This window comes from Cuculus canorus, chromosome 2 (genome assembly GCF_017976375.1).
Source record: "Cuculus canorus isolate bCucCan1 chromosome 2, bCucCan1.pri, whole genome shotgun sequence".
Lineage (NCBI taxonomy): Eukaryota > Metazoa > Chordata > Aves > Cuculiformes > Cuculidae > Cuculus > Cuculus canorus.
The window spans coordinates 125,823,706-125,835,952 of NC_071402.1; the positions used below are offsets into that span (position 1 = coordinate 125,823,706).

The 12,247-nt window shown below is 41.8% G+C and overlaps 1 protein-coding gene across 3 annotated transcripts in view; it reads right to left on the reverse strand.

Moving 5' to 3' along the window:
* Positions 1-11,931, reverse strand: part of SNX10 (sorting nexin 10) — a 36,525-nt gene extending 24,594 nt beyond the window's left edge. The window contains exon 1 of one of the 3 annotated variants that reach the window (XM_054059776.1): positions 11,856-11,931. The gene's annotated coding sequence lies outside the window, so the exon portion shown is untranslated. Of the gene's footprint in view, positions 1-11,803 lie in introns of all 3 variants that reach the window. The other 2 variants (XM_054059775.1, XM_054059778.1) reach the window with 2 other exon arrangements.
* Positions 11,932-12,247: the final 316 nt, after the last annotated feature.

Sequence of the window (12,247 nt, forward strand, 5' to 3'; positions counted from 1 at the left end):
TCACTGTCCATGAACAGGATGGTGAGGACTGTAACTCTAGACTGTGCACATGACAGAGCATCCTTCCTTCTCTCCTCTATCTTGACGGTTACCTCCCTCACCTTCCATCAGCAAATCACCACAAGGTTCAGCTCAACAGAAGGGAAAAGAAGATGAAAGACAGCAAACTCTGCACACCATTGAGGGGCTTGCAGTCTGTTTAGTGAAGTCAATAAAGTAAAGCACCATTTGAGCAAATTCTTCTCACTTTCCAGGCTTCAAGCTACCTGCATCATCAGTGTTGTATTACAGTAGCAGCAGTATCGCTTTGTTGCTGAGCAGAAACCAAGGACACTGTCTAAATTGCTTTTGAAAGAACAAGAGCTTCCCAAATCCCCGACAAAACTCATAGCCCATCCCTCCAACCACTACACAGAATCGCACTGACAAAAATCACGTCTTTCTGGCTGCACTTGAAATTCTGAGTTCTAGCCACTGTTGCAAAGGTGCAGCTACAAAGTCCTAGAGCAACTATTACTTTCTTTTTCTCCCATTAGAGAACACCAGTACGGCTAATGCTGTCAGTCTGGGCATTTAGGCAGTAGTTGGAGAAGGATAAGTGTGGGTAAAGACAGAATGCCAGTTTTTGTCATGGTAATTAGTTGTTACTCAGGGCTGACACTTGCCACAGCTTCTGCAGGCAGCCTGGGGACCACTAAAAACTCTCCTGCAGCTCCAGCTTCTGTGTTCTCCGGGCAACCTGTCAAGCCGGTTTGCCATGCGAGCCTGCCTTTGCTACTCTTTCCAAATACTATAGTGCATAATAATTAGCTTAAACTACATCAAATTATTTTGTGGCATAAATAATTGCAGGTTTTGTTGCTAGGGCACTTTCAGAAGGCCAAGAAAGAGATGAGGCAGTCTTTGAAGGGATTCACTGGTGACCTCCAAGTAAAGCCCCAATAAGCACGCTTGCTCTGGAGAACTGAGATCTGCCTGAGCTAGCAGAAACCAATTTCAGAAGTAGCCGCAACTTTGGCAGTTTGGAATTCAATCACCTTTCAACTACAGCCATACTCATCATGGAAAACAATGGATAGGCACTAGACTTCTTACGGATAATTACACAAATAGGGCATAACACTGGCAGTAAAACTACCTCAGAAAACAAAGGGAAAGAAGCAAGTAATTTTCAGGCTAAAATCACTTACTGACATAGTACCTGCGTACTTTCCAAGTTAAAGTTCTGTTGAGTTACAAAAGTGACAAGTGAAGATGTATATGTGCATACGCAAACCATACACAGATCTGATTAGATACACTAATTAGAACCAGCAATATAAAATCATGCCCAGACAAATAAACCACACCTGGGTATTTTTACATGATGCCAGTTGCAAACAACACATCAGACAGCTGTTACTTTTACAAGCTGGATTACAAACCAAAAAGAAGGGATTTGTAAATAGAGACTAAAGTATCACCATTTCAGAACACTGATTAAACTCTTAAATGCTGTTTCTGAAGCAGGGCTTATGTTCAGAGAACGTATATTTTTCTTTTGTCCAAAACCTCACGTTTCTTACAGGAATTAAATATTTCTTTGCATTAAATAAAATTAAACTGCCCTAAAAATATTTTCCTCCCCAAAGTGTCTTTGTAGTAACTGATTTTGACTTATCACAGGAAAAGAAGGGCTGATGGAAGTTGTATCTTTGCTGCTGAGTAAGCATAGCAAAAGTCAGCAAATGCCATGCAGTCTTATTGCAACATCTCTTTCTCAGCACTGCCAATGCAGAGGCTGACATCACCTGACCCTTTCCTTCCTGACTCATCCTGAATTATGTGTGCTAGAAATGTCTCATTTTGCTCATATTAAATGTTTTTCATTTTATATTCTTTTTTCTCTGCTGCTTGAATTGCTGTCACATAGCACTACGTGTTTTAACTTAGCCTTCTTCCTGATGCAGATTTTCTTAATCTATCAAAACAGCTATTTTTGTGATATGTCACCCAATCCTGCCTAGCAAATGCTAGTGCTTGGTCTTGTCTCAGAGAAGACAGTGAAGCAAAAGCGATAGTCTTGACCAACCACAGAATTAGAAAGTCCCAGTCTCATGACGTATGTCTGGGGAGATGGGTGGGAAAGACCAAGCACAGATATGGGAAAAAAATAAATGAACAGTTAAGTAATACTGTCCTGAGTCATATTGATCCTAAGCAGTCTCTATAGCTGCAGCTCAAAACAGCGGGGAAGAGAGGAAATGCTGCAGTCAATGCAACGTGCTCGTCAAGCATTTAGATCAACTCCAGCCAAACTGTTCTGTTTCTCTGGTCTCTAAAGTTGACCAAGCCCATGAGGGATGATTACAATGGTCCAGCTGGATCAGATGTCCAGTCTCTCGCACAGTGGCAATTCACTCTTTGGGCTCTCTTCCCCTAAAGAGCCCATCAGATAAGCTCATTATTACAGCAGAAACCTACAGATGTTGAATCTGTGTAGCTGCACCCATATATCGCACTAGTTTGAGCTGGATCTATCAATAGTTAAATTAACCATTTAAATAAATTTTTCCACTGGGCAGCTTGGTGGTTCAACAAGCCTAGCTCTCTTTCTGAGCTAGGCTGTGGCAGTGGCATGAAAATGATATTTTGGAAGGAAATAGCTTCTAAACACTGTTACTCATTACTAAAGCAAACAACTCCAAGCAGCAACAGCACTTGGCAGGAGGAACTTTTCATGAGCCTGACTAATAGAAGATCAGGCTGAAAATCAGCAATTTATTCATATGCGTGGATTTTCTGCTTTTCATCTCTTTTGTGCCTAGTAAGTGACAAGATGTGATTTTGGTTACTTTCACCCCAGTTACTGACCGCACTGCTGCACCATGACTTCACAAGATTGGCAAGAGCCCCTTAGCCAATTCTCAGTATGACAAGCAGATCTCCTGTATAGAAAACTCCTTTAAGAATTTGTGAAAGAACAGAAGACATGACAAACACACAAAAATGAGAGGAAGAGAAGAAAAGGAAGACTTGGGTATAATTGCTTTGCCTTCACAGCCAAGTCGAGGGAGTTGCTGGCCAGCCCGGAACAAACACTTGCTCAAGGACAAGCAGCAATGTGAGCAAAGTTAGAAAACTTTATGCCTGCAGGACAGAGACAGCCCACAGCTTGCTTTCACAGTGCCCAAACCCATATGATAGCTCTCTAACAATGAATTCAAGTAGACCATTAAGTAATCTGAATTAATTTTTTCTGCCTTTAGCAGGAGAAAAGACTTCCAATTCACAAAGCAGCCACTACCTCAACGAGAAGAACACTTAGATTTAAGTTCATTTTAAACCTGTTCAGTTTAGACTGTATTACAAGCCTATGGGAAAAAAGTGACTGAGATGTAACTGGTTTAAGTTCGTGTTAAGTAAAGCTTATTCCATGCTCACTTAAATATATTTACTCCAGGGTAAAAAAAAAACAAAAACAAAACCACAATCTAGTCTTAAAACAGAAGTGTCAATTTATATAATCACACCTTTAGCTAAACCAGTTGAAACCTACACATTATGTATGGATATAACTGAAATCCTACTTTGTGGTCCTCTAGCTAAATCTATAATAGATGTCTATTGTGTGGCTGCCGGGACCTGACAAGCACCAAGGGATCCTCTCCAGCTCTACCATTCTGGAGAAACACAACACTGTTGTGGGAACAACAGCTTTTCCATCCAGGGCTACACATGCATTCCATAATGAAACCATAATCAAGGCCACTTGGCAAAACAAATGGCCCGGCTACAGCAGGAGCAGAAAGTATCAGTAACCGCACATCCTCTGCAGCTGGAAACGCACAGAGAAAAGCCTCACTGCAAGGATCTGGCCTGCTTGGTCACTACTAGCACTCTTTCTGCAGAACTGGTGCAACTGGATCACTATGGCCAACAGAGATGGAAGTAAGCATTACAGACAACAAATTCCACTTTACAGGCAAGTTTCAAATCCTGCAGCACTTTAAGCACAGGCAAATGCTTTAAATATTTGGACAGGATTCTGTAAGGATAGTACTGTGCTTGACATGGTCTATTTCATTGATCTAGCAGGAGAACAGGAAGAAAAGAATGGTTGTCAATTAGTCTAGAAACAACACAAGTTTTTAAAGTGTAAGATCTAGCTATTAACTGTTGAAAACAAGAATTAGATCTGTATTAAAGAGAGTGTAAGGCCATTTGAGGTTTGAAAGTTATCTAGTTTAGCTGAGCTTATGAGGAAAAGACAGTGCTCCTTAGGATTAAGCTTCGCAAGAAATCCAGTCAAGGAGTAAAATCCAGTCAAGGAGTAATCATATACACCTAAACCAAATATAATTTTCTACAATGCCAACAGATTTATATTTCAGATGTCAAGGACAAGTCAATTACCATCCAAGGTTAGAATGACAGAAACACTGGTCATCCTCAGGTGGTCAAAACAATTCAACTTTATCACTTCACTTAGTACAAGTGGACATATGTTCAAATATAGACATTTTCTTAGCCTTGGTGGGAAAATAATCAGTGTGTATCAGCCCACAACAGTTTGTCTGTGAACTGGTTTTTAGCTGATACAATATCACTGTGCTTAAGCACCCAGCTTATTCATCAGGCGTGGCTCCCTGTGATTTCTATTTCTTCCCAAAGATCAAGTTAGCACTTAAAGGAACCCATTTTTTGTCGGTAGAAGATGTGAAAGCAAAAACAACAGAGAACCACCACAGCCTTTTAGAAAACTATCTGCGGAATTGCTTTGAATGTTTGCCGCATTGTATGATGCCTTGTGTCATCTCAGAAGAGTACTATTTTGAAGATGATTGCAACTGACTTTCTTAATCTTTTTGGTAGAGTTACAAGCATAGTATTGTTCGTTTTGTGTAAGACCTCACATATAGTACTGCACGTTATTTTTCAAGTCTTGTATTTAAATTCAAATATGTAATGGCAAAAAGGTAAATTTTTTATGTAGACTGAAGCCTAAAGACTGCCTTTATGTTTTCTTAAAGATAGTCCTCATTACTACAAATTCTTTTTGCAGTTGTCTTGCATTAGTTAGTTACATGGTTGGTACAGGGGAGCCTTCTTGAGAAAGTCAAGTTGCTTTCTTTGCAGGCTGACCTGAACTATTAACACCTACTTACCAGGGTTTGCATTAAATCCCTGTGATTCAGCTCTGCAAAGCTCACTGACCTCAGCTGGGAGAGAATCTTGCATTCCTACTTCAAAATTCAGCCTTGGACTACACAGCTAAAGTAGGTGTCCTTTTCCTGGCCAGTGGGTCAAACAGATCTTCCAAATCTACCCGTGGTGATGAGTGAAACAGCACTCAGAAAGCTTTCTTGTGGACGAGTAGATTAGGAAGGCTTTGTACCTGCACAAGTATTTATTGTGTCAAACAGTTCTTGATAAATCCCCAAAGGGACATTTTAGATATAAATCCTTTCCAATTCTTGGATCTTACTGACTAAATCCAGTTTCACGATCTGGGAGGAGGAGAGACTGTTGAAGCCACCCATGTGGCTGCCTTCCCCATCATCTTCACAGCAATTCCCGCCCTCATCCACGCAGAGAGGGCAAGATAAAGGATTTTTATTTATCTGGAATAAAGATTTGCCTTCTTGTCTCCCCAACAACCCTGTTGATTCAACTCCAAACACTCTTACAGCAACCAGTTATCATGTGAGCAGACATCACTAACGCAACACAATCTTGAATTCTTGGTGACCAGACCAACTGGTGTTGCAACCATTAAATGCTGGTCTCATTGTTTCACATGTCTCAAGACACGTGAGGGTATTTTGGGGTTGTGTTCCTCCACACTATGAGAGACAAGGCTATTACATTCAGATGTTCTCAAAGCAAGTATGATTGCAATGACACTACGCACTGATGTGACTATTTATACAGGCAAACGCCCAGCACGTCATAGGCTCTGGCACTATCAAAATACTCTCCAGCACCCAAGACTTGCAGCTATTTCTCTTCTCTATAAATACTCCCCAACACTCCTCTTACCACCTCGCCTTCTCATGACTCAATAGTAGAAATTCATTTCTTCTGGGGAAAGGCACACTAGTCTTGGGAAAACAAAGCCTTCGCCTCTGGGAAGACAGCTGAAGATCTCATTAAAATGGGTACCAAAGTTATGACTAATTTAAAACCACACACCACCATTATGCAATTAAAACAACAAGACTATTAGAAGACACAAAATTATAACCCGGTGACTGTTGTACACATGGAGCAAGGTATGTGAGCAGTTAGGGCTTCCCTGAGGCAAAGGAGGTGCAGGAACTTGAACTTGAAGGATGTCTTGGCAGCACACACACACAAAGAGGTCAGGGTACATTACTCACTGTCAGCTCTGTAATAAAACAGATGCTTTGTTACAGGAGCAAAACATCCATTTTGCTTTAAGGCGCAGAATACCTGTGTAAGTGAGTTTAGCCTCCTAGACAACTCTGGTAAAGAAGAAAGGGAGAGGAAGAAGTAATTTTCGTAAGCCACAAATCCTTTAAATACCAAGAAACATTAATTTCTTCATACCACAAAAAAAGTAAGCATGGAAAATAAACTGCATTCTAACTTTATACACAAGAGTTACTGGGGGAAAAAAAACACCATAACAAAATCATTGGTTTATTTGTTCTCAAACAAATGCAACTCATCAGTATGCATATTGCTAAACAATACTTTGGCAAACCATAATACCAGGGATATGAAGATGCTGGAGCAAAGAGGAACTCCTTTCAAACCCATCAGGCTGGCAGTGTAATGCCAAGTCATAAAGGTTTCTGCACAGTTCATTTCTATTGATTAATTCTTCTGTGGTACTGGGAGACATTCTGAAATAACTCGTACTGAGGTGCCAGTGAGACAGCATGCAGTGCCAGCATACAGACACCCTGAGCAACACCTGCACAGCACCAATCCCAAGACATACCCTGTTTAACAATAAGCTTTTTGCAAAACAGAAGTAGTAAGAATATAGGCTGTATTTTATTTATGTGGACATCTCCTAAGTATTGGAGTGAGTATAGTCAGGGAAAAAACGTGTGTGTATAAATACTACACATCCAGCAAAGTGGAAAAGGAAACTGGTTTCTGGGACTGGAAGCCCTGAGCGCTTTTAAGGATTTTGTGAAGACTTATCACTACGTAGACCTCAAGAACAGAAATAATATGTTGAAGTTCTCCAAGCTGAAAGAGGATCACTGGAGGAACATGATGGGAAACATGGGGCCATTTGCGATTACGTTATTGGATTATTTGCTTGTTAAATCTCCCACTGATTCCCCTGCCCTGGGGAAACAGATACAAGTAGGATTCAGATGGCTAAAACATAAACATTCAGAGTCTTCGTGGATGATCACAAGGCATCCTACTTACTCTTCAGCTGCTATCCAAGAAAAGGGTGGATCGACTGAAGGACATCTCATGACATCAGCCTCATACAAATGTCTTGGATCCCTTGGGCAGTCATTGTGAAAGGCATCAGCCACCTGTGTCCAGGCACCTGACCCGCGTGCTGTACTGCACAGTGATTTAGCAACAGATCCAGAACCAAATTATTATGCACCAGATTCGTGCATACAGTTCCCAGTAATCAACAAACAACTACAGCATGATTTGCTTCTCTATCACAAGAGCTATTCCCGCCAAGAAGGCAGGGAAATCCTGTAGGACACATAGCTGTGCTTTTCTCTCAGCATTTTTAGCAGCAGAAGAACAAAAAAGCGGCTGAATTATTTTTCCTGAAGCAATAAAAAGACGCTAAATGTTTGAGAAAAAATAAAATCAGGATATCCTAAATTATCCAGATCTCATATTTCTTTGCTTACAAAAGGCAAAAGCTTATCATACTACATACCACATGCATGAAAATAAGATCCATGTGATATATTGCAGAGACATGATACACTGAATTTGTCACCTGTCATATCCTAACTATGTACTCCCAGGAGGGAGAAACACCTCCAGCAGTCCACGCTGCTAAGCAAATGCTCGCAACTTTTAAACTTTGTGATTTATTTTAGTATTTGGTGTTGGGGATTTTTTAGTCTTTTTTTATGCATATAATTATTTAATCAACCTGCCAGAGAAGTGCTTCTTTCTTTCTTTCTTTCAAAGAAATTACAAATTGGTATGATAAAAGCAGAAAAGGTTGAAGTTGCCTGAATTTATGCCAATTAGGAAAAGTACTGAGCAAAAATTGACTACAATAGGGCTGCAAGACTCATCTAGCCCTTTATAGTCAGAAGGGCCCAACATCAATATTTTAAACAGCATCTGTCATGCCATGGGATCAGAGAACCAGCAGAAGGGTGGATGGAAGGAAACACCACAATCAAGCAAGCATATTTGGTATCAGAAGAAGCAGTCCCTTGAGCCAAATGCAATGCTGCTCTACAGAAGGGGTAATAAGCAGCCAGAGGAAGCAAGGAAGCATCGAGAAGTGCTGTAAATTGCTCAACTAGGAACAGGATGCAGGAAGCTTCAAAACAGTGACTGCCACGACCTTTTCTGTCTGGGAAAAGCTATTCTGCAAGAGGTTAATGTGCAGCATTAAAAAAAAAATAAAAATCTGGGAATGTCGCCTATGCTCTGGTCCTCATCCACTCATTGCTACTACCTTACATCAATCACATCACCGGTCCTGGCTAGATGGTGATAGCTCACCAAGAGAAGTCACATCACGACATATTTATCAACTGCTGGCTCGAAGTAAAGCAGTACCTCTCTTCTTATGCCTGAGAATTACTCAGCTTGACCCAAATGGCCGGTGCTTTGGCTCTTCCTGTCACTGTGCTTGGGAAAGGAAGCCCCAGCACACTTAGAGCCTCCATGGCACTGCTCGCGTCAGACCCATATGCTGTGTCTATGCTAAAAGCATCACAGCGCAGTGTGCATGCAGTGAGCACAAAGGTAGCTGCAGCAGGTACATCAGGGCTGGTTAAAGGTGCTGCCTTGACAACAGCTCTTCCCCAAGAGTTGATGCAGAAAAGCAGAGCTGTAAACAACTTCTAAGTGTATTAAAAGATCAAAGGGAGTGGCCGTGAAGAGTAAAGGCAATGTTTACCCAGCTCTGCCTGCAAGGCAGGGAACAAGGAAAAAGAATAGAAAACAGTCTGTTGAGATAGGAGCTAGACAATATTTCATGAAACACAGCAACACAATGTGGTGACAATACTCCAGCTTTCTACTAGCCTAGCCCTGGCTCACTGTACCACAAATATATCTTGAAAGAAAAAAAAAAAAGGCAAAACCCAAAACACCATCCCCCAAAAAAAAAACCAATAAACCTGCCTAATTCAAATAAATTACTATGACATTCAAATATAAAAACAATTGCAGCAGATTCTATCATGAAACAGCTCATTTTGGGGAAGAGCATCTGCAAGCTGGCAACAAATCATTAATTCCAGTAGCTCAGCTCATAGCAGTTAACTACAGTTAAACTACAAAAACACAAAATGAAAAAGGAACAACAATAATTTATAGTGGATTTGGCATTTGTGCGGACATTTGGAGTTACTAAACTAAACTAAACAAAACAACTGTTTCTATGTTCACAAACAGTGTCTTGTTTACAAATAGTATCATTTTCTATTCCATAAGTTCTCTAGGACCAAAGTCTTCCTTTTTGCCTGTATTTGCACAGCTCCTACCATTCGGCACCAGTAACTGGATGAGGCTTCTAGTTGCTACTGTCTTCTAATTACACTAACATATTGGAGAGATCATGTTGTTAATACATTAGTAGAAACATTTACAGAGTATTTTTCTCCTTTTTTAAAATACCTAAACACAATTATTTTGCAAATAAAATTGTGAAGAATGATAATAATCTATCGCAGAGTTCACATGTATTATAAGCCCTTACAAGTATATGAATCCAGGTATCATGCACCAATGCAAGTTCTTTAAAATGAAATTAATAGGTAATTACTTCTTTGATTTAATATAAAATATAAATGATAAACAAAAGACTTCTGGATTTCAAGTCAAGCATTATAAGCATAGCATAATACCCTAGGCTGAAGTAGGCATAAACAGCATTTTCATCTTGGCCACAAACATCAGCATTTCCATTTTTTCTAACCCAAGTCCAGTTTGTGTCATTCAGAAAAGCTCTGCCTTGCAATACTTTTAGTTTCAGTTTTCCTTAGTACAAATAGGAAGACTGTCTGCTTCAGCTATTTCCTGCTAATGCGAAAGCAGAGTGACAAATAAAAACTCAAGCTGCCGTCTCCCTTGGGCAATGGGTGATGTGGGCACCTACCAGGAGGGTGCTCCAAATGCAGGCAAGCTGGCCAGACCCTGATCCTCAGTGGCACGGCTTCACACCTCTGCCTGCCTTTACTTTTTCACTGCTGCTAGCAGAATTAGCCAATATTTACAAAAAAAAATGCCACATGGAGCTGTGAGAGCACCCTGCCCGTCGCGCTGATAACTGTGACTCCTGTCTCTGCAGGGCAAACCAAGCAGGTGGGTGCCAGACAAACAGCAAACACAGTTGAAGGAAGAAAGGAATAAATCATTAACGATAGTAAGAATCAAATCTTGGCCGGCTTGCGGAAAGAGAATGTGATTGTAGCAGGAGTTTGGCTCGTTTACTAGTTGAAACAAGGACAGTTCCCCAGCAGGAACAAAGGACAGACCTGAGCTCATCAAGAGGACACAAGGAGGAAGGAGATAAGATAAAGAGCATCAGAGGATTCTGAAGCCACAAAGTAACTGCAATGTACATACCAGAGTGGGTGACAAGATATGATAATGAGTTCTATGTATGTCTAACCAATATTTCCCAGAATATGTAACCAGTGTTTCTCAGAATCTATATGAATATGTATGTTTAACCAATATAGAAGTCCTGTAACCAGCCTCAGTGGACACACATTAGGTGAAATGATTCCCTGTGTGTCTGATGTCGTACTATGTATTAAAGCAATACCTGCTTAATAACCAAATTGGTATTGAGTTTGGCCTTTTTCACAGCCAAATACCTTCCTTGAAGGTATTTCAAGGAAGAGCACAGGCAGCTGCTCATGTGTCAAACCCAGCAACCCCATCACTAGAACTTCCTTTGCTTTATAAATTGCTTTTCAATTGCGTACTCTGTTTTCCTAGGCTTTCTTTATACATATCCTAAAATGCTCAGGCCACTTGAGTTTAAGGATAACGCTCCAAATTTTTTAAAAGGATAACGCTCCAAATTTTTTGAAAGGATAACGCTAAGGCAGCCTCCCAACTAACAAAAAAGTAAAATAAATATGATGTGCTTAGCATAAAATTGTGCCATTACCTACTTTATATGATATGTATTATATATTTATAACTATTATATGCAATGATATGCACGATTATTTAACCTACGTAGGTAATAATGTAATGTATATACACGCAGAGCTCTCGCACATCCATATACAAAGGTCATAGTTGCCAAAGGCGATGGACTTGCTTTAACAAGACAAAAAGGTTTGGTTCAGAACAGGGTTAGCAATTATTTAAACCAAAGTTCCTCACCGCCTGGCATTAATCGTTACTAACGGCAGCCCCTCCCGCTGCTTTGAGCCCCAGGGTAGCCCCGTACCGCGGATCAGCGGAACAAATACACTTGAAAGAGCGAGGGAGGAGCCAAGCGCTATCGCAGCCGGCTCCCCTGCAGCAGCGCTCGCCGTTCGCGCCCGGGCACCGCGAGCCGCTGCCTAAACCCCGCGTTACCGCAACAAGCAGCGCCTCGCCAGCACCCGGAGAAGGGCTCCGCACCGGCCCAGCCACAGACACAGGCACGCACCCGTACTGACAACCACCGGTACAGCAACCCCCGCCGCCGCCTGCCCGCTCACCGCTACCTCCGCCGCGCAGACCCGGCGCCGCTCCCGCCACCGCCCACAGGCCGTGGGGGGGCGGTGCGCCACCAAGGGGGCGTGGTCGTGTTCATAGCCACGCCCCCCGCCGTACTCATAGCCATGCTCATAGCCACGCCCATCCGTCATCATGGTCACGCCCACAGCCTTACTCAGCCATGCTTATAGCCCCGCCCACCGCTAGGCTCATAGCCCAGCCACTGTCACGCCTATAGCCACGCCCACCGATGGACACATAACCTTGTTCATAGCCACGCCCGCTTCCGTGCTTATAGCCAAGCCCACGACTATTTTCATAGTAATTATCATAGCCACGCCCACTGCCGCACTCATACCCGTGCTCCTAGCTACGCCCCCTCCCTGCCCGTAGC